At 37.8% G+C, this 25,895-nt stretch overlaps 1 protein-coding gene across 4 annotated transcripts in view; it reads left to right on the top strand.

The window, feature by feature from the left end:
- The window catches only part of nr2f2 (nuclear receptor subfamily 2, group F, member 2), a 346,178-nt gene that overhangs the window by 70,135 nt on the left and 250,148 nt on the right, over nucleotides 1-25,895 (top strand). For all 4 annotated transcript variants that reach the window (XM_048169140.1, XM_048169142.1, XM_048169141.1 and 1 more), the window contains one exon: nucleotides 13,674-13,840. The gene's annotated coding sequence lies outside the window, so the exon portion shown is untranslated. The remainder of the gene's footprint in view (nucleotides 1-13,673; nucleotides 13,841-25,895) is intronic.

Raw genomic sequence — 25,895 nt, 5'->3', positions numbered from 1 at the left:
AGCGTACACAGTGGCAGGTGTCGTATGACAGTTCGTAATACACTCCGACAACAGTCTTCCGGAGCTCGCTGTCTCTCGTTCTCTCGCTCTCATCTCTCTCTCAGGTTCATGGGGTGATCTGTGTTTTTACATGGGGAAAGAAAGAGAGGGCTTTTTTGTTGTCTGGGTGAACTTTGGGATTTTGGCTCAGGCAGAGTTCAGCTGGGTGTTAGGTCAAGCCGCTTTCACTGCGCCTCGGTTTTGAAAGGCAGGTTCATATAACGCCAACTCATGGCTGGGTTGCGGAAATGCTAGATTAATGAAGTCGATTGTGGAGGACCCTTTGGCCTTGCAAAGCTGGTGGCCCTCTGAAATCTCAATGAGCCTACTGACACCCAAAACAAGACCCTTTTTTTGTGTGTGGGCATCAGGGGGGAGCAGAGTCATGCGGAGATTGATTCAGAACATTTTTATGTTACGCGCAGCTAAGGGAAAAAAAAAAAAAAAACGAAGCGAGCCGATGAATAGAGATACTTTTTCATGCGATGAAGTCACTGAACTGAATCTAACCCTCAAAACCCCGGCTGTCTGAAGGACATTATCTGCTTCCTTTGATTCAAGAGGTTTTCAGTCCTGCCTGTTAGCAGCACTTTGTAACAAACAGCATTATTTACTCAGCTCCTTCCAGTGCTATTTGAAATGAGATGAATAACCTGCGTGTACTCTCCCATCCAGTATGCTTCCCTTCCAGGAACTCCAGCTAATCCCATGGAAGGGATTTAGTGCTGTTTTCTCAGTGCCTGCCATTACACTACTATTATCACACTTAAAACAAAGGCTCAAGAAAAAGTGCTCATGAAAAACACTGTGGCTACACTGAATGTGAGCAGCAAATGGCAAAGCTATTAGTTTAACGTCATTTCTCAGTAGTAAGCCGTTAGATTCACTAGTTTTTAAATGTTAGTTTTTAGTCACGAAGCTATTACATTTATTACATTTCTCTGTAGCAAAGTTTATTGTAGCTATTTTCCTTAAATCAGCTTTATTTCTTCTGATATTTCAGCAATCCAGTTGCTTGTCCATTTTCCGTTGTCTGTTTAGACTCAGAACTAATGATGCCCTATTTGCAAATTAATTGTTCTCTTGAGTCAGTTCTTTTCTATGAATTTGTCAAACACTTCAGGAAAATGATCTGAATCAGTCTGAATAGTTTGGTTCTTTCTTTTTTAGGTGTTTTTGTCTTCTAATTAATAAATATTAGATCAAAAAATGTCTGATGACTTTTAATATGTAATATTTATATAGCTTACTTGTAGCAAGATTTTGGTCATGTAGTTTGTAGTGTAAGTAGCTTTAGCTTTCTCTGGTTTTATGGTGTGTCTCAATCAGCTCTCTAACTCCCTAGGTCGTGAATCAGTGCAGTATATCGTAAGCACGAATTTGGGCCCTGACTCACAACGCATTGGTGATATAATAGTGTCCTCCTTGTAAAACGTCACTACTGTTATTTATGTAGCAGAACAGCAGAACTGATATTTTCTGACATTTATTTTTTTATGTTATTTAAAGTATATTATGATAAATACTTTAGTTCAGCCAAAAATGAAATTTCTGTCATTTATTACTCACCCTCATGTCGTTCCACATCCCTAAGACCTTCGTTCATCTTCGGAACACGAATTAAGATATTTTTGATGAAATCCCAGAGTTTTTTTATCCCGCATAGAAAGCAACGTAATTACCACATTCAAGGTCCAGAAAAGTAGTAAAGACATTGGCTCAACCTTAATGTTATGAAGCGACGAGAATACTTTTTGTGCGCAAAAACAAAACAAAAATAACAAATTTATTCAACAATTTCGTGTCTCCCCTGTCAATCTCCTACACTGTTTACGTTGTATAGACAGTGCAGGCTTCCGTGGCCTACGTTAGAATGCCTCTTGGATTTCATCAGAAATATCTTAATTTGTGTTCCAAAGATGAACGAAGGTCTTATGGGTTTGGAATGTCATGAGGGTGAGTACTTAATGACAGTTCAGTTTTGGGTGAACTAACCCTTTAATTGTAACATATACCTGCAACTTTTCAGCCATAAATTAATTATAAATGTTAACTAGATTATGTTAGTAGATAGTGGTAGATGTCAGTAGTATGTTAGTAGTTGTCTAGCGATGTAAAAAAAAAAAAACAAACATCTATTGTGTCATTATTTGTGGTGAGTTGTCTCGTGTGATTTATGTTTAGCGCTTCAGGGGACATAGTGAGCATCGATACTGCCTGGATTTCTCTGTGCATTGTGGGACTTTTTAGGGGGCTGACTTTTCAGTGCACTGGAAGGTTTTTGCGATTGAGACAGCATTTATAATGGCTGACTCCCTCATCAGTGCCCGGACTACTAAACTAAGGAGCTGATTGAGATGCACCCTTAGTTTATCTTAGCTAATCTGGTAGCTATACTTGCCACTTACCTCTAATGAGCGGTGCTGTTTAACTTTGTGAAGTGAACTAGATGATTTAATGAAAATTTCAATGATTAAATGGCAAGTTTATTATTGCAAGTTATTAATAGTAAGTGTTTTTTTTTTTTTTTTAGATACCTGCTTTCCTGTAATTGACATAGAAGCCTCATGGACATGAATGATTATGAGGGTTCTTTTGGATAAAGATTTACTCTTGATTCAGGTCAATGTGTGCAAGTGTAGCAGACCCTGTTAAATAAAGCCCATTTCATGGGTCCGGATTGGATTGATCATGTCTAGGCCGAACTGGATGCATGTTAGTGCAGTGGCCATATTATGCTTTCCTGGCTGCTTGCATAGTACTGTAAATGTGGATTTGTCAGCCTAAGAGGAAGGTTATTATTTGTTTTAATTTAATTTCATTATTTGTGACATGAAAATGCACCACAGTGCATCCATTAAAGACCCACACAGGTACACACATGCTTGTGTGCCACACTCACACAAAGAAGAGAGGGCATGATAACAGCTGTCTTTTATTCTGTGCCGAACAGGATCTAACACCACAGGAGTGAATCTGGGTCAGAATACTTGGGAGACATGAATATCAAATGGAGTTCTGAAACTGGTGAATTAATATGTCTTTCACTGGTGACATTTTCTGCTGGCATATGGCAGCAAGCTCATGGGAGAGCAGGGCCTTTTTGATGAATATTTTTGAGTCCAAAACTAAAGGATGGTTCTGGGCATATGTCGCCGTCTGTTTTTGCTGTGTGAAATGATAATGCAGCAGTCACGCTTCATCTGGATGGAGCGATGCTGAGGAAACGGTCCAGCCAGTCATTAACCCTTGTTGTGCAAAGAGATGGAGCCATAGAGACTTTTGAGAGTCTCTCTGTGTGTGTCTCTGTCTTTCTCTATTTATATTTTGTTTATTTTTTATATATAAAGATCTCACTTGGATATTTCTAGCCTCACATTGCCAGACCTTTACTGAACAACATGAGGTCTGTTCCACAAGAACCGCCCACTTAGACAGGAAGAGACCATCTGGCTGACATATAAAGGGACCAACCAGAGTTTGTTTTGCTTTTATGTGTCCTGTTTATCCGAAATACACTACCGTTCAAAAGTTTAGCATCAGTAAGAATTTATTAATGTAGGAAAGATGTATTAAACGTGCCCTAGATTCAAAAATTGAATTTACCTTGGCATAGTTAAATAACAAGAGTTCAGTACATGGAAATGACAGTGAGTCTCAAACTCCATTGTTTCCTCCTTCTTATATAAATCTCATTTGTTTAAACGACCTCCGAAGAACAGGCGAATCTCAACATAACACCGACTGTTACGTAACAGTCGGGGTGTACGCCCCCAATATTTGCATAATGCCAGCCCATGTTCAAGGGATTACACAAGCCAGCATTAACGTCTGGAGCTGCACACAGCCGAATCATCAGACTAGGTAAGCAAGAACAACAGCGAAAAATGGCAGATGGAGCAATAATAACTGACATGATCCATGATATCATGATATTTTTACTGATATTTGTAAATTGTCTTTCTAAATGTTTCGTTAGCATGTTGCTAATGTAATGTTAAATGAGGTTAAAGTTACCATTGTTTCTTACTGTATACTGTATTGTCTTACTCTATTTTCATTTTTAAACACTTGCAGTCTGTATAATGCATAAACAGAACTTCATTCTTTATAAATCTCTCCAACAGTGTAGCATTAGCCGTTAGCCACGGAGGACAGCCTCAAATTCACTCAGAATAAAACGTTAACATCCAAATAAATACTTTACTCACATAATTCGAAGCATGCATACAGCATGCATGACGAACATCTTGTAAAAATCCATTTGAGGGTTATATTAGCTGTGTGAACTTTGTAAATGCGCTGTAATATAGTCGACAGCTCGTGTGGCAGGGAGCACGTGATTTAAGGGGGCGGCGCCGAGTGTAAATCAGTGCATTGTTAATGATGCCCCAAAATAGGCAGTTAAAAAAATTAATTTAAAAAAATCTATGGGGTATTTTGAGCTGAAACTTCACAGACACATTCAGGAGACACCTTAGACTTATATTACATCTTGTGAAAAAGTGTTCTAGGGCACCTTTAAATTGGTCAAAAGTGAATGTAAAGTAACAAAATTATGTTCTTTTGAACTCTGAGAATCCTTCTACAAAAAATATTGGGCAGCACAACCATTTTCACAACTGTCATAGGAATATGTTTCTTGGGCAACAACATATTAGATTGATTTCTGAAGTATCATGTGACACTGATGACTGGAGTAATGATGCTGAAAGTTCATCTTTGCATCACAAGAATAAATAACATTTTAAAATACAGTAAAATAGAAAACAGTTACTTTAAATTATAATAATATTTCACAATGTTACTGTTTTTACTCTATTTATGATCAAATTAAAGCAGCCTAGTTGGAATTTGAACTGATTTGGCTATTCTACACAGGAAGCTGAATTGTAATTTGACATTTGTCTCTTTGTAAAGCCTATAAAACCTTAAGCATCTTTGTAAATGACATTTAAAAGGTTCTGTTGTCAGCTTATCATTTAAATTGACGTTTTAGTTAAAAATTGCACTTTAAGTATTGCAGTTAAAAACATTCTTAGCATTTCAGTTAATTTTTATTTGTAAAATTTGCTGTTCTATGCCTCAGTTCAATTCAATGCACAACCCTGGTTTTAGACAAACAGATAGTTTGATTAAAAATATGATTGAACAATGAAAATTACAACATTTCCTGCTAGTTTATTGTTGGTGAGTGTTTACTGAGGGATTTGTGAATCCAGAAAAGGATTTATTGTGTATTCACCCCCCCCCGACTGACTGATAAAAATGATGCATGCCCTCACTGATGTAAGTTGCATAAGGCCAACCAATAATTTTAGTGTTTGCCAGATCGAGAAAGTGTTTTCCAGCTTTGTGAGCAATATGCGACTGTAGACTCACCCTAGCGGAATCGTTTGAGGCTGAAACTAATAGTCAAGTTGATGACCACAAATCCCATGGTGCTTTGTGGTCAGTTGCACTGCAAGGCTGATACCTGACATTTCGAGCGTCATCTCAAAGTAATGTAATTTGTTTATCAGACTTGGATCGAAGAGGTCAGGGCAAACTCTCAAGCGTCTTTAGCTGAGGTGGACTGATATTGCGATAGACAGTACAACAATGTGGTATTCAGCAATCTCTGCATGAGAATCAAAATTAAAAAGGCCAAAGTCAAAAATTAATTATCCATCTGAAACCAATGTAGTGGAAAATGTAATTTATAGAACAATTATGAAAATAACTTGCTTAAATGAAGTATATAACACGCACATACACATAGTGATTAAGTCAATATATTAGCACTCATCTAGCTAATGTTTTTCAGCTATTGAATGTAGTAGCACTTCTGCGGCTTGTATCGTTTTCAATTAAATCAGAATTTCATAAAGCATTGTTTTTACACTCGTAACAGGTGGCGGTCTCTGAAATTTCAAGTTGTTAATGGTTTTTAGTTGTTTCAATGACTCAACCTTGACTTTCTATGAGATATATACAGCGTTTTTTTGGAAGTCTTGACAAGTGCTTGTGTCTTTGTGCACAAGTGTTTGCGTCTGCCGAAGCCGGCGGAGTAAAGCTCCAGCAGAACACACACATACGCATTAACACACACACCTATTCTCTTTCTGGTACCCCCCACCCCCCACTCTCAGTAGCCCTACAGCACACAGAAGTGCTTTATACCAGACTCAAGTCACCCTTCTCGCTGTTCTCGCTCCATTGGGAACACTTCTCTCTTAGCACTCTCATTGGCATGCTAAAGAACTCTGATATTTTTGTCTGACATATTAAAGAAGGAATTAAGCAGAGCCATTGAAGGGCTTATGTCCTAAGCATTTTACTTTTTCATGGCTTTTATTTGAATGCCAGCCAAGTAGATGAGTAGAAAAGATGGGGAGGGAAGCGAACAGAGAGGGAGCTTATTGACAGCACTGTGGCCAGTCTCTCTGAGGGACAGGCCGAAACAATACGCTGACTGTTCACTGAGACCCTGCGATACTGTAGTGCACCGAGAAATAAGTGTCCTTTCTGTGCTTGTTTTTTCTCTCTCTCTCCCAAGAAAGCTGTTACAATGAAACCAAGTCTAAAGCAGCAATTTGTAAGTCAAGAGCCTGGCAAAGTGGATTGTAATGGGGGGAGGAGGGAGGCTGAAGGAGATTGGCTCCTGGAACTGCCACCACTTGTTCCAGGGGCTTTGTTCAACAGAAGGGGAAACTAGTGCCCTACTGTCCTTCACAAGACCGCTAGTTTTCTCCCTGTTACCTCGCTGGGTATTTCTCACTTAATCAGACAATATGTTAAAGTTCACTCAAACCTGAAAATTCTGTCATCATTCACTTACTCTCGTGTTTGCATGGCAACCTGTATGACTTTCTATCTTCTTTGGAGTACTAAAACAAGTACGTTAAACAACTGGTTTTGTCCATGTAATGAAAGTCAATGGGGTCCAAAACAACATTGTTCCCCACTGACTTTCATTGTATGGACAAAACAACACTGAGAACAACAAGAAAGTAAGTCATATAGCAAACAAACATGCTTTTCATGTAAATTAGTACTATTATGGATTAAGGTTATTATCACAAATGTCAGCAATTATTTGTCTGGCGCAATTAACGTAGCGCTATTACTGCTATGTATATTTTCTAGTGACCATGGCAGCAGTAATTCATCAAATTATGCATTGTAAGTTGTTGGATGCACTTTTATCTATTTACGGAGAGGATTCAGGTGGGTCAGTGGTGCTAAATAATTATATAAATTGATTAAATAAAAATTAATAATTGAGTTAAAATTAAAAACAATATAAATGCATACAAAAAAGTATCACTGTCCCCATTTTATTTTATTTTATTTTATTTTATTTTATTTTATTTTATTTTATTTTGTTTTGTTTTGTTTTGTTTTGTTTTGTTTTGTTTTGTAGATCCTTTGTAATTACAAAATGTGTTGTTTTTATGCAGTGGCCTGGTTGAGTATTAAACCCCCGGCCTGAAATTTGTCTCAGGATACCATAGTTACACCATTTATTTGGCTGCCAAAAGCATTTTTCTCCATTGATGGCCATTCAAAATAAATTTAATTTAACTGTAAAAAAATTTCAAGTGGTTTCAACTAATTATTATTTAGTAACTAGATTCACAGATTTTTTTTTTATTTTCACTCAATTTCCCTCTTCAAAGTGTTATTTGAATTAATATTTTATTTATTTAGTTGACCCAAACTTGACTCCAACTTAAAAAATACGTTCATTCAACTAGTTTTGTAGTTCGTTCGACTAAAATATTTAATCAGGATTATCTGGGAATCATAACTAGAAATTGCTATTGAATTAATTATATTAATTAATAATTTTATATTGAGGTCAACAAAATTATTAACTGGTACCAATCACAAAAAAAAAACAAAAAACAAAAAAACAAATGAAAACACACTACCCTTTATTTCATCCTCTTAATTTATACCATTTCCATACAAACTAAACATGGAATAATTTTTGCAAGCATTTAATATTCATTATATTTATAGTCTCTTTTTTAACCAGTGCTTGATTATTATTATTATTATTTATTTTTTTTTTCCTTGGCTTTGAGTGGATGAACAACTTCTAACAATCATAACATGAGGATCTGTTCCTATTACAAGCAGGCCGTACTGGTGTGTAAGCAGTGCAGACTCCCAGTAGCAGGGTGATAAATTCAGTGGACTGTTCAGCAGCCAGGGAACATTACAACATTCAAGAGATGGCTTGCCTTGCTCTTTAGGCGGCCGTTTATGACGGAGTCCCCAACCACAATTATGGGAGCCTTGGGCTGCTACCGGAAACAAACCCACTGACACGTTGACAAAAATCCCTGCCCCGTGTTTATATGCCGTTTTGCAAAGAAATCGGAAAAGGTAATCATGTATGGAGGCTGGGGTTAAGAAGCAATGTAACAGTCTATTAACTTTAATATAGATATGTGGAATAAGCATATGCTGAGGCCCATTAGCATAAATCTTGGTTACACACGAGCGGGCCGCCGCAGCGCGGCACGGGCACACTTTCTCTCAGTGGAGAGGTCTAATGACAAACACTCGGATGAAGTGAGCCAGCTCGCCGACTCCTCACTTGAGCTCTCAATTAGAGGCCCCACTGTTTAGCTCTCCCTACCATGCATACCGCTCGCTCCCTCTCAGAGCCACTTCTGAGCAGTAAGGAATAAATAGCGGAGTAAAAAACATTGTGATAATGTTATTTATAAATAATAAGGTCGGCAAGTTATTAGCCGTGTATAATACACTACAAGCGAACATAATAAAGTATGGTTACTAGGGAAAGAAGATGCTTTAAGACTTTACAATAAGGTTAAATTCATCAACATTAGTTACTGAATTTGATTTTTAGAGTAGTGCTTTTACAGAATTTTTAATAGGTTAAGTTTAACTTCCACATGTTTGTCAATTTTTATAATTTTCAAGTTGTATAAAGAACAACAACTATTATTATTGTTATGAAACTTTTTGTAAAGTGTTGCAGAATACTCATTTTCCTCTTTGCCTTCTTTATCATAATCTGTTGTTTTGCTTGATTTGTTATAAATCACAGAAATTTTCATGAAGTTCTGACAGCACATGGAATTTTATGAGGAAAAACTGACAATAGTGAACAAGTAATTGAGACAAAAATGTTTGTCAGAGGAAAGAAGGCTTGGGTGTAGGAAAAAGGAACACTTTCCATTTTGTTTGATTCATCATCAAAGAGGACCGAAAGGATGCTGAAACAAGAGAGATATTCCTGACTCGACTTTCTGTGGTCCCTCACTACAAAACTCAGTTCTTAGTGTTTGATGTTTTACTGAGAGAGGCTTTCAAAAGAACAGATGTGCTTAGAACCTCCAGGAAAAAAAGGAAATAGAGAGAGGGAGGACACAGGAAAGAAGATTAATCGTGTTGTGTGCATGGCTTTTTTTTTTCATTGTTTACATTCAAAAACAATAGTTTGTTTTCTTCTTCATCTTATTGTTGCCATAGTTTGCTATTGTCATCATTGCTTCAACTTTTATTGTTCGGTTAGTGTTATGGTTAGGTTGTAGTGTTGTTATTCAAAACATGTATGTTTGTTTTTATTAAAAGTGAAGTGTGTAATATTTTTACACATGCTTTTTAAAAAAATGCTTTTTCATTTCCCAGCTTGCTTGACGGGATGCACCGATAAATTCAGAGCAACTGCAACAATGAGTAATTAAAGACATTTTTAGATTATTTTAGTCAAAATGGCTGAAAAATCACAAATGCAATCATTTGTAATATGATTAAATTGCTTATCACCTTTGACTAATTGCACTTTTCCAAATTGATGACGTTGTGTTCAAAGTGAGGAGACAGTGACACATAGAAAGTCTGGTGTCAATATGCCAAAGCATTGCAGAGTTACAGCTTCAGGATCAGCTTGGAATCATGCCATCAAATTTCTTGATGCATTATTCAAGAAAGGTTTGGCCAGTCAAAGAGCTTTTAGTAACTTTTTGCCGGAATGATCTGAAGATGATCTGAGCTGATCATCGGACAAATGGTCTTGGAGGAGTTTGGAAAAAGTAGGTTTTCAAAGAAATTCTAAATTCCAGTTGAAGTTTGTACGAAGTTGGCATGATTAGTATCATTGTTCACGGTATGACTCAAGGAATCTATCAAGACCAGTTTCATTAAAATAGGCAAAGCTAATCAAAAGCTATTAGCCTTTTTGACCAGAAGGTGGTGCTGTTCAGAAACTTTTTAAGTATTGCCAGGGCATGGTCCTGATGACACATACCGAGTTTCGTGTCGATACTCTAATGCATGCATAAAAGAAGTTATAAGCTAAATTAGACATTTTTCTTTATCTCCTGAACAGTAGGTGGTGTGCTGTGCTGAAACGCTGCATGTAGCCTCAGGTCATAATTTACCTCAATACGCCAAAGTGTTGCAGAGATTTAGCCTTGCATCCAATTCGACCTGCTCTTCTTCAAAATAGTTTGTGCATTATTCAAAAATGGTTGGGTTTATCAAAAAGCTGTTAATAACTTTTTGCCAGCATGGTCTGAAAATGAAGATGAGTCAATTTTGATGAAAATCTGACAACATTTTCACGACGGAAATGACGGTACGGTTCAAAAGTTATTAGCATGAACGTAAGTGCAACTTTGGACAGTTGGTGACGCTAATGGGATTGAGTTATAGACTCCAACATGGCTCTGGTGAATGTTCAGACTGTCCTCGTATCTATTTTTCCGCAAACGGTTCTATGGGCGGCCATTGACTTCAACAGTGGAAGAAGTAGAAGAACTAACGGATACAATAGGTACTTTCTAGTGGTGTTGTCAAGCAGAGCTTGACTTTCTTTGCCCTTGACATAGGCTCACTTAATAACACCACTGCTTCCTCTCATTGTTGTCTGCTGTCACCCTAACATCCTGTCACATGTCACACAGGGTCTGAACATAAAAAGCCCGGCCTGTGTATCTCTCATTCTGCTCTCTCTTTTCACTTAAAGACTAACCAGCAGACATTTGCATGCTGCCACATTACAGCATCCTATCTGTCTGTTCCCACAGCAGTCCGCATGTCTGTGAAATTGCTACGCGGCGTATCTGTCGCATAAGCCTCACACGCGGATCACATCGCCACAGAAATAACAGCATTGTAAAAGTCATAAATCACATGATGGAAAAGCCAAAACTCAATTGAGTCGGAAACCATTGTGGCGTCTTCGGGGGCTAATTGGATTGGTGTTTAGCAAGACCCCGGGAGGAGGCTGGCCTAGCGTTCATGCATAAAATTGTCTTTGTTTCTCTCCGTCGGCCGCACTTTTACTTCTCCCTCATTGCATCTCAGCCTCCTCCGCCAATACCACACTGCACTGGGAGGCGTATTAGCACACCTTTGTGCCAACGCGGGAGTAGAGGGCGGGGGGACGGCAAAGAAAAAACAGAAATGATCTGGTATTAAATTTCAATAACACATTTCCCCCATCCCTCCAGAGTACAAGCAATCAAGGGTTAAATTGGATCTGTAACGTATGCTTGGTGACCCACAAATCGCTTCCCCATCAAACAGACTCATTACGAGCCGGCAAGCAGATGAGTGTTTGTGCGCCCCTGCCTCTGAGCGGCAGGGATTGTGTGTATTACTACTAACACGGCCGAGGTATTTAAATTTTGATTTTTTCGTAATGGGTTTTGACATGTTTCATTTCCTCCGGGGGAAGCGCCAGAGACCGCCGAAAGTAAATGTTGCTAAAAAGTCATCAAGGCAGAATATTAAAATGCCATCAAATAAGAATTTCGCTAATGTGATGGGGCCGGGGCCGCTGCAGGTACGTCACGCCGGGGTCAGAGGGGTCCTGGTTCTGGGAGAAACACTATTTGTTCCCCTTGGCTGCCTTTTTTCTGGCCTCTTAAATAAATTATTAAAGGACTTATATCTCTCGCCCTCGGCCTGCCTCTTGGGCCTCTCAAAGTTCAGCCACACCATTTGAAATGAAAAACGGGCAAAAGGCTGAGTGATCTGATGGACACAATGCCATAGAACAACAGCCTATTTCCTTTCATGAACCAGGGGAGTATTGCGTTTGAAAACGGTCTAGGTGCATATCGCGTGCTTGTTTTGTTCTACCGAGGGGTAATTTACCTTAACATAACCGCAAGTAAGTGGATCTCTCTTTAAGCGCGCCTTATTCACTCCCCACTCCCACACAACTCTGTTTGGAATGAATACCGTAGCATAAGGCATCTTATACATGATCATTTTGAGCTGATAATTACACATTTTGGGAGTCTGGCAGGATTGGACACTCACGTCTGGGTGTTGTGACAGCATGATTATTGGAAACACTTTCTGCCTCAGCGACTAAATTAAAACATTTGTCTGCTATGGATCCCCTAGTGCAGAAAAATAAAAAAGGCAGCACAATATACGTTGCGCACGTTTTGAATATAATCCGTTTCTTAAATACTCCCGTTTCTCTTTCTCGCCATGTTCCCTCTATTGTTTTCTGTATTCCTCGGGTATTCCTTTTGAGCCCATTACCAGCCTGACAACCCACCAGCTGTCACTAATTGCCCACTAATGGGCTGCGGTGGTGTGATGGTTTCTCTGCGAGGGGCGTTCCAATTCTGTACTGGAGGTCCTTCTGGCTTGCCAAATCAAAGGGGACATACTTAAAAGGCACGTCATGCTCTTCCCCTAAAAATCCAAATAAATCGTCAAACAGAAAGACACATCTCCATACTTGTGTATTCATTTGTTTCGGTGTATTTCTTTTGAATTTTTTTTTTTAAAACCACTTCAGGTAGGCGCCGATAGCCTTGTGGGCAGCACACTGACATGTAGCGTCATTGCGCTTTGGGCAACCCGAGTCCCAGCTTGCGGACCTTTTCCGTTCCCGTTCCCCTATCTCTCTGCCATCTCACTTCCTGTCCACGCTATACTATCCTATCACAAAAAAGGCAAAAATGGCAAAACAAAACAAAACAAAAACACATCAGGTTTTTCTACTTCAAAATTTCACTTTCAATTCAATGTGTTGCTTTCCATTTCTTAGTATTTAATTGTGAAATGGAATGAAAGTTGTTTCTACAGCAATTTTTTTCAGTGTACCTTTCCTCTCAACGCTTATGCTGATATGTGGAATCACGCGTGGTATTTGTAATCTTTGCGGTTGAGATTTTAGCAGGAGACAAGCGGGGCACGTGTCTGCCCTCTGCGTCAGCCAGCCTGCTAATAGATGTGAGAAGGTCATCTGGCATTAGCGGCAGAAGTACGTTAGCATTTGCGCTGAGCGTCTCTCGCCAGACTCTGTGCATGTTTGAAGGCGCTTGGACAAGCAGGCCCTTTCACAGTGATGAATGGCTTTTTTCAAGCGTTCTGCTCCCTAGTTATGAGAAGGGTGACCTGGTCATTGGACGACTTTATGAAGCTATAAAAAATGTATGTCAGTCTCCAGTCTCTAATGCCATCCCCAAACAGAGGAGGAGGGAGCGGAGAGGGGGAGCCGGAATGGTAAAAAGGCCATTTACCGGCGCTCTAAATAGCTCTCTGACTGCCCTTCTCCACTTATCTGACAATGTCCTTGTCGTCAAGACAATTTCTTATTCTGTTTTTTCTCCCCCCCCCTCTCTGTTTTTACTCTTTTATAGGACATATTTGAATCGATGGCAGACAGGCCTCTAAACCCACTCCAACTTCTGTCTTTCTCTCAGCCCACTTGGGATCTGCAGCCCTAATACACTACAGACTAAATCCGCTGATATTCTTGCAGTATTTGAAGCATGGGTGGAATACTTACCGGCTGTATAATGAGCAGGTGAGAATGTCTTCATTTACAGGAATCGCTGGAGATGGCACATAGTGAATGCATTAACTGTTTTTACCTGCATAGCGATTTTATGATATACAAGGGTGTAACAATACACTCATGTCACGATTCAGTTCTGCACACGATACTGATCTCATAATACAATACTCTCACGATACTTTAAACAAAACCAAAATAAAGAGTTAAAATGGTAAGATATGTAAAAATTATTACTTCTAATACATATGATAAACAGTTAACGAGAAGTATTGCTCATTAATATGCTAAATTTGCTATTACATAGGGGTGGACTTGAATAGGTTTGGACTTCGTCCTTCTCCCCCATGCACAGGGCAATGGTGGCTCCAGAATAGAAATATTCAAGATTCTGCTTAGCAGAATTACAGAATTATGTTAGACAGTCTGCCCCTGACATTACAAAAAAAAAAAAATAATAATAATAATAATAATAATTTATTAATAATAATTAACATGGAAGCTCAAATAAGGGTTTACTTTTTTTTTTTTTGTGACATTACCGTATTTGATTCTTTCATTTTGTGAACTATACACAATGCATATTGTCACTATCCACAATACATATTGTTGCATTGTGCACAATATATTGTTGCACCTCTATTTATATTGTTCTGAAGGACCAGTTGAATTAGTAAGGCATCAGCATTGACTAAACACTCATATTATGAATGTAGAAGAAATGTAGCTTACTGAAACCATAAGAGCAATGCAGGGCCACATCTGAAAGCCAAGATCAGGGATTTACTCACCAACAGTTTTCACCTCATTTCCATGTAGCATAGCAAAATCCCATTAATCACAAATGTCTCCTTTTTAATAAATATGCAAATTTATATTAGCCGATTGGTGTTACTCCTAATGTGTCATTAATAAAACATGAGCCACTCTGCTCTCAGCCTGCCAATGTTTTGGAGAACAAACATTCAGGGATAGGGAGAAGATCCTGGAATGCTAATAGTCTGACTGGATGCTGGAAAATCTATATATCCAGGAGGAGTCCTTTTTTAAATTTGGGGATGTTAAACACTATAACTATTACAAACCTCCCAATGATTTTCACTTTAATTCAGTCTCGGTTCCCAGCACAGCATGCAACTTTAAATTGAAAAGTATGATCATTTATTTATGAAAGTAATTGGGTCATGATGTCTGACAAGTGCCATCCTTGCCTTTTTGAGACCTCTTAGGCCAAGAAGTGGATTACAGTCATGTTTTATTCACCGGGCTTGAGTCACATTATTGTAGTGGCTTATTATAGCTTCTTAACCTGCCTTGTGACCTGCACAGTCCCTGTACTAGACCACAGGCCTTGGGCTTGGTGGTCTTGTTAGCACAGTTAATGGTGGATTATTGCAGTTTTTGAACAGTCAGGAAGGATGTTGGTCTTTGATAGACTCTAACCTCAAGGACTTTTTAGCCGATTCAGAGGATTTAATTAATCATAAATGACTATTATGGATTGTACTTTATATAAATGTCAATCTGTAACTGTGATGACTTTGCATGTGCAACCATAGAGCCTGTATTACATGATGGCATTATCTTGAAATATATGAAACTAGAAGGTTTTTTGTTTTGCATTAAAGAAATAATTATTACAGATTGTCCTTCCAGTAGTTATTGCATATTCCCTTTTGACATTGATTATGTCATAAGTTATGATTGCTAATCTTAAAAGTCTTCCAACAAAAAGGAAGTAAGGGCCAGTGAGACATCAAAAATTGCTGTTGTTATTGTTTAGATGTATGACTTGACATGATTGCTTGTTACATACAAGCGTTTTCTTAGTCTTAATGGTAGGGTAGGCAGTTTTAGAGAGGCTAGAAATAGCAAACATAAGAAAGCATGAGATCCCACCCTGTTAAATTACCTCATGTCTCAAAGCACATAACATTACAATAATAATGAATGTAAACAACTAACAGAGCTCCTACTTGTACCACCTGACTGCTGCAGATTCATTTCAGCGTTGATAGTGTTGACATAGAAACGCAAAAATCTGTTGCAGACGATGTGAACCGCTCCGAGTACGAACGCCATGTGTTGCCGTCTCATAATTACGTTTATGACATGGCATGAACGTAGGAAAATTTTGTTGTTTTGGTACATGAGGAAATGTAAAAGGATGCTGCGGTTCATTTACGGCGCCCAGTGACTATCTATCTACAACTGCATAGCCTCATGGAACACGCTGATGACGTGTGGAGATATGGAAATACATAGGTTGACAGGCATGTAGGACATCCTATCATTGCATTCGGACTGAACATTTTTTGGTCCTGAGTCTTGCGCAGAACACATATATGCACAACAAAAAGTGTTTAAACATGTAAAAGTATCTTTATTTTGTACATTTTCAGAGAGGAGTACCTTTCCTTTGACCATGAAAAATACAGTTTTTCTCTGCTTGCGCTTCACCTCAGCACAAGTTTGGTATCTTTTTAAAGTTCAACTTTGTATGTGTGTGTGTGTGTGTGTGTGTGTGTGTGTATATATATATATATATATATATATATATATATATATATATATATATATATATATATATACACCCAACCTTTAATATCTTAACTTATATTAACACAACATATCCTTGATCTAATTAATACGGGGTGTTTCTTCAACTTCAGCTCTTTTATATTTTTATCAATCTTTTTATCTTAAATATATATAAAAATGCATCATAAAAATATGAGTGAAATAATCCTAAACAATTTAATTATTTGTGTACTGCCTGTTTTGTATTACAAATCCAATTTCTACCACAGAATGCTATTAAACATCATTTAAGATGTTCAAAATATTCATGACTTTTTAGAAAAAAAAAAGAAAGAAAAAAAAAAAGAAAAAAAAGACAACTCTCCTTTGTTGCATGTAGGTACAGTAGGTATTGTTGGTCATTGATACTATTTGACAAAAGGAACACTATTGAGAGTGTAAATAAGTTTGTTAAGATCATATACTGTATTTGTTAAATGTCGACTTTGCCAAAAATGCCCATAGAAACACCGTACTATGATCTGTACATGTTCATTATAATGTCTTTTACATGGTTTATCAAAAACAACACGAGGCTATTTTTCTTCAATAGTAGCACACTTGTTGCCGTCAGACTATTTTAGACTTGCAGCTCTCTGTATTGTGTATTTCCCCAAACGGATAAACGAAAGAGATTATTTCAGTATCAGCGGAGTTAAAAGCAAGTGAGATGCTGGGGCCAAATTGCCCGCCTCTGTCTCTTCATGTGCAATCAATCATGGAGCTCTCCTCGGCCACGCTGTTTTAAAAACAGCTGTAATCTGTGGTCATTGTCGCCAGAGTAGATTGTTTGGCAAACTATTACCATAACTGTCAGGCCAAATCAGAAAAATAATCTCATCACTCCGGACAGATGCAGTTCCCCTGCATTATTGATACGGTCATCTCAGAGAGAGAGAGAATTATAAAACATAGTTCTATTTACAAAGGGAGATTGGCTGGGTCCTTGAGAGTGAGTGAGAGGGACAGGTACTTCCAGGAAGTGAGATATAGGCAGTCCAGAAGGGAGCAGGAAGGGAAGGAAAAACAAATTTCTTGGCTTCTTGGGGTCACCTCACCCCATGGGCTTGCTTCCTCCGTGAAAATGAATCACCCGGATACACCGACTGAATACTCAAAGTGCTTTCCCTGCCTCTGAGGCCTTGACACTTAATATTAGATTTTACCCCCTTTTTTATTGCAAAATGGGGTGGCTGGAGTTGATCTCAATAGCAAGGTAATCTCTGCATTTACTCTTGAAAGCAAAACCGTGTTAGCATTCTAATATTTTTTCCTGCAACTTTGTGTTTGTGGAGGTGTCCATTTTTTTCACAGGAGAGTGTAAAGTGATTTGTTGACCAAGAAAAAACACTGAATGCACTTTGCAAACCCATTACATATTTAAATTCCCTCTGTAGTCATTTATTTTATCCCTTAAAACTCACTCATGTCTGATCACCAAAATGACATATTTAAACATTTTTTTCTTGTGGAAAAAAAAAAAAAAATCATGCTTTAATATAGCTTGAATGTAACTCTACTCCCTCCTCCTCTTTTCCTGGCGGTGCGGCTAAATTTGATTAGATACGTGGCCGCAGTGACGCATGCAGGTGTACGGTTATATACGCACTCTTCGTAACATGCACGATTCTCCGACTGACCTGAGAAACGTTTTTCGTGCGAATATTTCAGCAGTTATTATGCGTGTCCCGTATTTCTGTCGACTTTCTTTTCCATGAATTGGCCAAACGTGCTTGCATAACGATCTGAAACGATTTTGATTCGTTCGAACCGCTCTGTCACTGAATCATCTGTAGTTGTTTCTCGGTCAGTAACAACAAATACAGAACAAATAGCGCTGTTTTCATGTGTTTCAATAGTTTACTTTGAACTACGCAGCACGGAACGAAAGCTTAAAGGAGCTGCGTTTATTCAAGGTCACCATTAGTAAACATTGTGCGACATCAAGTGAGATTAGCGTTTCAAATCAACACCTCTCGGTTACAAACTACAAATCAGTCGATGATTAAACTAGTTTTAAATCGGATGAAACAGCCAACATTCCCATCAAGACTGATGAGGAAAACAGGAGAAATGTGCCATGAATGAAGATAGAAGACTTTTAAATCCCAAAAATCACCACCCTTACGAACATTTACCATGAATGAACTGTAGTAAATTACCATGGTTCGTGGAAATGTGGAATATTTATATTGAAAACTATGTTATAGCCAATTATATTGCAATATTTATAATGTGGGTAGGGGAATATAGAATTCATGTCTTTGTTAAGGTGTAGTTTGTACCTGTGTTTAGGAATTTTTTTTATAGGCCAATATAACATATCATAATATAATATCATTTGGCAGTGGTAGTGAGTAGCTCAGAGTTCCACTCAATCAGCTTTACTGTAGTAAATGCTGCATAATGGCAAGTGGAAATACTGGATTAATTCAGCCATATACTGTATGTTTGAACCAGAAACTGATTCAGAAGAAGTGGAATGTGAGTGAATTATAAGGGCTCGTCTGAGTCAGTGTATCAGAATGCTTTTTATGTATTTATGTATGTTCTCTACAACGTCAGACACATAATGGTAATTGATGTGATTAGCCTTTTGCTTGACTACGTTATCAAACAGCTAATAATGTATTGCTAATGTAACACAAACAATGTTCCCATTCACCATCTCAGAGTCAGTATATTCATCAGTATATTTCCTCGATTTTTCATATCAACAAGAAATTATTCTGGGATAACCTGGCTTCTCTTGAGACCCCCATGCTTCAGGGCGTAGTAATGATATCCTAAAGTCCGCCCACACGTTGACTGGTTTGGTTGCAAGCAGTGTTGTTAAGTCTGCGGTTTTTCCACATAATTGGGCTACTTTAACACTGTTGCCACAGGTTGTTTTTCATGTCCGCGGGTTGAAGCTAGGTTGTTCACAAGTCCCTGCGGTCAAGTCCAAGTCAAGTCTCAAGTCTTTGAGGACCAAGTCAAGTCAAGTCCAAGTCAAGTTTCAAGTCTTTGAGGTCCAAGTCAATTCTCAAGTCTTTAGGGGTCCAAGTGAAGTCTCAAGTCAAGTCTTTGTTCTATTTTTATCAATATATTTTTTTCAGCTAGTTGTTATTGTAATTAACAGTGTATTTAAATATCAAAACAGATTACTTTTACTTTAAAATTGCCTAATAAAGCACACAAAATACTACTTAAATCATTTCTATTACTTTCTAACTTTATACAAAATTATACCATTTAGAACCACCGCAAGGAAAAAAGTGCTGTGTATTTTGAGCTATACGAGTTGCCGTAAGCAATGCTGGAAAATGTAGTCTTCCAGTAAGTGCCGGTGGTAACAAAACCTATGCATTGACAAGTGTTACAGTAAACAAAACAACAAACAACTTTTCCTTCTGTGTGTGTCGTTTGTGATAATCTGTAGAAATGAGTCAGACGGACAGGGTCATAAAATGTGCATGGAAGTGGTCGTTCAATCCAAATCCAATTTAATATGGTAAATCTGGATATTATATGCATTATCAATACTTGGGCAAAAATAAATAAAAAAAATGAAAAGGACATTTACTTCTTGAAAATGGACCACAAGCAAGCCTCTGCAGCTGCGCAACACCGCAGCTTCCCTTCGGATTAATTGATCGCTTTTCAAATGAAATGACAAAGTTTATTGCAAGGTAAGGTTTATTGGCTATATTGTTATTATTTGTTGCTAATTTAAAAAGTTTTCTAATGGGTGATGAATTTGCGTGCCTTCAGATGCGTCACACGCTCGATAGCTTGGTGTGTTTAGAGATGATTTGTGATATTCGCTGCTGCAGCACATATTTGGGAATGAATGGATGGTAAAATGTGGTGTTTCGTGCCATCGTGTGGGGTAGTACATAGAGAACGTAATCGGGAATGTCCGCCAAAAGACTTGTGTTTTTCACAAGTCTCTGTCTTCAAGTCTCCAGTCAAGTCTCGGGTTAGTAGTTCACGAGTCTAAGTCAAGTCTTGAGTTAATAGTTCACGAGTCCAAGTCAAATCTCGAGTTAGTAGTTCACGAGTCCAAGTCAAGTTGCAAGTCGTTTATTTTTGCCACTTAAGTGCGACTCGAGTCCAAGTCGCAGACTCGAGTTTCCATCTGTGGTTGAAGCGACCCCAAATAACATGATAGTTAGCCCCTGGAATGAGAAATCTATCAAGGGGAACCCTGCCAAAAAACACGGACAACGGACAACAAAAACACTTGTACCCCTAGAATATGTTTTTTACCGGGGGAACCCCCTGACATGCACGTAAGAGTTTGTGACGTAAGAAACACCGGCAATTTCAAACTGTGTTTTTGAGTGTTTTTGCTCTTTTTTCACTTTTGACTAATGAATATGCACATGGTTTGTCTTAAAACATATTAAAAACACCACATAGACATATAAACAACATTAAAAACTTGATTTTTACCACAGGGGGTCTTTTAATATTAAAACTACATTGTATTTTTTTCTTAGATCATTTTATGCGCAAATCCTGGTGTCTTTCGTGTACGTTCTTTAAATCTCTCCTGTTGACCTGTGCAGCCATGCTGAACCTTGGAAAGCCCAAAATCGCAGGTCCGCCGTTTGACCGGTTGCCAAACTTTGTGTTGTAAAAACATGTGTCCTTCGCTGGCACGGGACAAAATTTGGCAGGATAGCATACAGCGGCTTACAAGATCTAGCATATGGAAGGACAAATAGTCTCTCACCCAATGCATCAGGTCTGTGCCATCTTCCCTCACAAAAAAAGAACATGATGGATGTTGGAAGATGAAGGCTGGGAATGATCCAAGCAAGACTTTCAGCCAATAGTTAGTAACAGCCGGGTTAGAGTTACAGCACCCTTGGCTTGGGAGGGCTTGCCAGGAATATCCGTTGTCGATTTGTCTTAGTGTTTTTATAAAGGTAACCCAATGCCCTTTGCTCGGATTTGTATGATGTTCTCAATGGCTGACATTGGCATGTTTTGTGGTCCGAGATTGATCAAAACTTTGATTTAGCCCTGACTGATTCAGTGTTTTAGCCTGAGGCTTGCTTTGGAAATGACTATTTAGATAATAAAGCCAATGTTAATGATTCAATAAACCAGTGATTTACACTAAAAATGACTAGAGAACCACTTGCTTCTTATCTGTTTAGTTGGGAAATTACAGAATGGCTCAATAAAGATTTGTATTTGTTCTACTCTAAAATGTCACTCTGTTTTGTAAGAATATTTCTGCCTTAAAAATAATTTTCGTTACAGCAAAATTTTGTTGTGATGAACATTTTTAGTAATGTTTCTAAGTATCTGCAAAATGACCCATGAATGATTCACTGAGTGGGTGAATCTGATTTAAACAATAACTTAAGAGTGAGTTCATGACTAGTTTGTGTATTTGAATGACTAATAATAATAAAAAAAAACTATGATAGTTTGTAAGAGTTTTGTTCACAATTTGGAAATATTGTGTTTGTTATTGCATGTAGAAGACACTGGCGCACATTCTAAAAATGAAATTACTAATGCCATCTAAAAAAAAATGATATCTGAAGGAAACATTTTTAATTACTGTCACAATTTTTTTTTTGTACATTTGCGGTCATTTTAGTTGCAATCTAAATGACGTAATGATGTCTGCTTTGTAATTTTAGTGTATGTGAAGCAGGATTGTTTTCTTCCTTATCGACTCTTCCCTTTAAATTAAGTGTCTAATATTAAAATCTTACATTTTGAAATACCTTAAAGCATTTTACCATACACAAAAAGCAATTTACAGTATGCTGTCATTTATGAAAATAAATGACATCTTTTCATTTTCCTCTGTGCTGATTATGTACCTGTGATTGATCCCATGAATTACATCCTTATTTTAACATGATTATGGCATTCACATTAAAAAAAGAAAGAAAACAAATTAGCAATCTGTATTTTCCCCCTGACAAAAAGCCATGCACAAAGAGTGAAAGTAAATGTGCTGTGTCACAATTGATCATCCTTGAGGGGAAAAAGAATGTCTGAATCAATTGAGGCTAAGATTGAGAAACATTTGCTCAGGATGCTGGGCAGACCTGGCAGTGGGACTTCAGGACCTGAGTGTGATAAATTTGTCCTTATTATCCCTATTGATGTTTAAATTTCTTCAGGGCTGTAAGTACACAGGCACCAGGCAGTGACAGAGGTATGGCGACCTCCTTCGATCCATAATTTACACCTGTTAGTGGACTCCCCTATCGTTTGTGAGTACACTCAGGCTTAAAGGTTAACAAAAGAGACGCTGGACCAGCTCTGCTGCCGAGGCAACGGATCAATGTCAAGTAAATAACCTTTTCTACCTTATTTCCCGAGCAGTATTGATCCGTTTTCCCCCTCCCCGTTTTTCCTCTCCATTCAGCATTTTGTCATGTCTCCAGCCAACACGGGACACGCAACAGCAGTTTCCCATTGGAAGTGCAAAGTGTCATCTCATGACAGTCCTATTTTGAATGATCTCTCTGTTATGGCACGTAAAGACGATCGTTTCTTGGAGAAGACAGTTCATGAATTATTCAGTTTTAGAGATGAATCAACTGTTGAATTCCAATGTGGAAAAATAAAATGTACAATAATTAACAGTACACTATACAACATATGGACACTTTAGTGTTCATGGTACAATAAAACATTTACCAAGTAAGTAATAGTAATGAACAACATGCACATAATTTGTAATTATATTGCAGAGATGTTTGTAATTAAACATTAACCATTGTTACTTATATTATATTATAAAGCGGTTAGTTCCTGTCCTTGATTCTGATTGGTCAATAGCTGTTTTATTCACAATAAAACACAGCAATGACCGCTTCACCCAGCGGTTCTTGTGTATCACTGCACAACACCCCTAGCAACCACTCTTAGCACCGTAAACTGTTTGTTCACAATTGATATTGTTCATTGAAGCTTACTGTATTTTGTAGAAGAGTATCATGAGAAAGTGATCGAGTGAGCAAGTTTATTACCTGTTTAAATGTCCAATGTATTGTCTTGTCCTTTTAACAGTTAAGGGATTTTCCCATGACTGACAACGCTAGTCAAAGCATTTGTCAGTTGCATCTTGTTCCATGTTCACAACAATTCAGTCTTTTCAATGTAAAAGTCTTCGCAACTGACTGACACACTCATAAAGACAGTCAGGTGTAATAATGTAACTTCTGTTGCTGTTCACGGTCAGGGACTATATTTTCCGGCGGCAGGAAGGCATTTACTGATTTTACTTCATGAACTTAGCATTGATACATATTTTTGGCTTTAATATTTATATTGTGTGGTAACCATTTTATAAAAGCAATAAGGTACTTGCTTACTTTATATTATATTATATTATATTATATTATATTATATTATATTATATTATATTATATTATATAAATGAAGTGGGCATATATAAAAGTGCATTTAAAGCACTTCAAAAACAGAAATTCAATAGCAGCATTAAACAAAATGAGATTCTGTAGGCTCGGTTGAATAATCTTAAGACAGACAACCCGGGAGGCTGCAATTGGTCGCCAGTGTTTTGTTTGCCCCTGTTTTTCCCTCTAAAAGCACAGAGCCATAGCAAGAAAAGATGAAAGTTATTTTCTTCAAGTGAGAGCCAAAACTGAATGAGGTCAACCACAACTTAGAATGGAGAGACCCTCTCCACCTTTTCCCATTGCTGTAGTTAAGCATGTACTGCTCAGACAGATTTGTAATCGTACAGTCCACTTGAGTCACGGATCTCTTTCAAGACAAGAATTCTGAATGACCAAAACTAAGTCTTTTCCTTGGGAAAAAAGATTGATAGTTCTTTTTAAAATATTTGAAAAGGCAGAACGAGAAAACGTTCTTGAATGCAGGTGGATGTGGCCAATGGGAAAAGTGTTATTCCATATTGTGCCACTTGAAAAAGAGAAAATGTGTCAAATCTATTAGTTTTAAACGGAGAAAAAATAAACTAATCTGATCTTTATTTTGACAATTTCCAAAAGCATTGGGATCTCAATAATTAGGAGCGTTTGCTTTGCGTTCATTAACATTAAATTTAAAAAGAGATTTTCCAAAGCTGCATGTCAATTTCAAATTACCCTTAACAAACAAACTCCAGGATTATGCTGGGATTGTGTGTGTGCTTTTCATTTCAGTTTGGATTTTAGTTTAGTGGCCAGGGTTCATCAGTCAGGCTATAGTACTGGACTGAAGGGCTGCAAGGCCTTGGTGGTCTCAGTCCGTTCCCTGGTTCAGTGGTAAGTGAACTACTCAGAGAACCAGATATCTCTATGGCTGCCCAACTGACAAATCAGCCTGAGAATGAACTCAATATATATATAAAAAAAAAAAAAACTATACTCACTTCTTGGAAATGTCATTTTGGTATTCAGCCTTTCAAAAAAGGATGAGCTCTGCATATGTAAGTACTGCATGTTTTTACAACCAAGTTATTTACAACCAACTAGTTATTATTTAGATAATCTATGTTTTTTGTATTAAAGGGATAGTTCACCCAAAAATGACATTTTTCCCATGAATTACTTACCCTCAAGCCATAATTTGGCATAATATCCCTTAAAGGTGATTATTATTAGGGATAATTTTCATTTTTGGGTGAACTATCCATTTAATGGTACATTAATATGACCATCCATCCATCCATCCTAATGGTACATTTCTGTGACTTATTTAATAAACTAAAATTTTGTATTTTTTTTCTATTCTGTTTTTTTAAATGATCGTATGTTATTTTTAATTAGAAGTTAATTATAAATAAAATTATACAATAATATTATAAATTATAAAAATTATTTATAAATGATCATTCATTTTGAGCAAATTGGCACTGTATTTTATAATGCCTACAGCGAAGATGTATAATAAACAAATTAGACTACACCAAAGAGATATCAGTCATGGTGTGTTATAAAGCTTTTGTTGGTAGATGCCAGCTGTTTTAGCATGTGACCTCATGATCACAACAGTAATTGAGCCTTCAGTGTCCCGGTATTTAGTAGATCAAGACCCTTACTAGTGCCCGAATTATAGTGTTCACAACATACTGATTGACGTCAGGAGTGGAATGAGACACACCCTCTAGATTGTTTTGTCTAGGCTGCTGTCCAGTGGACTACTATTGATTTCCCCTGGCCTGTGCAGATCCCACTCCAACATGAGTGATTATCAAGCCTTTTCCTTGTGATGACACTGCACTTAGGTTCCATCAGCTCAGCTTCTCTTTGATGAATGTGCCCTGCGCTGCGACTCCCTCCCCTTGTGACATACACACTGGGCAGCGAGTGCTTGTTAGTCTGCGAGCTCTTGCTCTATGCGGTTACAATTCCACATCAAAGTGGTGGCTACACACTCTGTTCTCGTGTCCGCCCACCGCTAACCATGGATATACATTCTGTGCAATTATTCATGAATACTGATGTCGGCCATGCCGGTGTTTAGAAAGGAGCATGCAAATACCAAAGGGTCAGAC

This window comes from Megalobrama amblycephala, linkage group LG19, assembly GCF_018812025.1.
Source record: "Megalobrama amblycephala isolate DHTTF-2021 linkage group LG19, ASM1881202v1, whole genome shotgun sequence".
Lineage (NCBI taxonomy): Eukaryota > Metazoa > Chordata > Actinopteri > Cypriniformes > Xenocyprididae > Megalobrama > Megalobrama amblycephala.
This window is presented reverse-complemented; position numbering and strand designations above follow the sequence as displayed.